The sequence below is a fragment of the Limulus polyphemus genome, unplaced genomic scaffold (genome assembly GCF_000517525.1).
Source record: "Limulus polyphemus unplaced genomic scaffold, Limulus_polyphemus-2.1.2 Scaffold1, whole genome shotgun sequence".
NCBI classification, from domain to species: Eukaryota; Metazoa; Arthropoda; class Merostomata; order Xiphosura; family Limulidae; genus Limulus; species Limulus polyphemus.
In genome coordinates, this window is record NW_013665611.1 from 3,012,389 (window position 1) to 3,013,796 (window position 1,408).

Below are 1,408 nucleotides of genomic sequence, written 5' to 3' on the forward strand. Positions count from 1 at the left end.
CAGATATACTAGTGGTCTAGGTAGAGCGGAACTGTGAGAAAAACAAATTTCGAAAAATCCACGTATTGATTAAAGTCATTACTGTACAAGGTTGATTTACATACGCGAAAGTCTACAAGCACTCTTAAAACATGCATATTTGAATTTTTTGAAAAACTATATTCCATCTTTCTAATCTAAAAGACAAGGGAAATTATTGACTTCCAGGTATCATTTTACAAAACTAACAACTTAGATTTTATCTTCTGATAATGGTTTTGGATATTCAAAAAAAAAAGCATTAGTTTAGATTCAAGTTTCACATTTAATATTTAGAAAAATCGACAATTTTAACAATTTAAAAGAGGATATTTTATTTCAGAGCTAGTTTTTGAATTTCTCAAATTAAATCATTTTGTATTGTATTATTTAACGTATAAATCTCCGAGTAAACATATATATATATATATATATATGTGTGTATGTATGTAAACTAACTCGCTTATGCTGTCAAAAATTTACCTTATATACAGGAAGTGTTGATCATGTGACACGTGCACCCGGACATCCCTTTATCCGTTTATGATATACAAGGCTTTGGATCAGAGGGCTATAACTATACATTTGATTGGCTGCAGATACCTGAGTAAAGCTACAGAGCGTTTCTATTCAGATCACATCAGGTCTTTATTAGGAACAATTTATGTAGTGGTTTGCTGTATCATCTACATCCATAATTTTACACAGCATTGTGGATAAGTCATATTATAGTATAAGTATAGGCACCACACCTCCGTAAGCCACATTTTCTTCATTTTGAGGGTCAATTGTAAGTATTATTATTATTTCTTGTTATGACATATGGTAACCTAGTGACAGTCTTTCAAAAATAAATTATATGAAGTTTAAAAAATTGTCAATGACTACATTAAAGTTTTGTTTCTTCTTTGAGCTGTTTTCCTAACTCTAAATGCAGAGTTCACATAGTTTTTTTAGAGACGGATTTTCAAGTACAGACTTAAATGACGTAAAATGATTATCTGAGGTACCATACAGTTACGATAAACTAAGGACTGAAGGGGATTTTTTTGTATTTTGTACTTTCTTTCTTTAGATGTTAAAATCAACGTATATGTTATACGTATATTGCTCTTTATGTCCACTAGCTGAGGGTGCCCGTTAAAGAAGCAAAAGTTGTAAGAAGTACCTTGTTATATAATGTTCTTTCTTTTTTCTTATTGAATCCCTAATGTTTTGTGGAAGATAACAATTAATTCATTTAACTGATAAAGCACTGTGTACTTCAAAGCCAGAAGTTTGTTAAAAAGATTATAAATGTGCCCTATTTCAGAGTGTTTTTATCCTTTTTCGGAGCAAAAATCCTAAAACAGCATAGCACATATAATGGCTGGAGATGGCTTGAATGGGT

At 30.8% G+C, this 1,408-nt stretch overlaps 1 protein-coding gene across 1 annotated transcript in view; it reads left to right on the top strand.

The window, feature by feature from the left end:
- Positions 1–729: 729 nt before the first annotated feature.
- LOC106460726 overlaps positions 730–1,408 on the top strand; it is a 145,943-nt gene continuing 145,264 nt past the window's right edge. The window contains exon 1 of the mRNA XM_022386515.1: positions 730–808. The gene's annotated coding sequence lies outside the window, so the exon portion shown is untranslated. The remainder of the gene's footprint in view (positions 809–1,408) is intronic.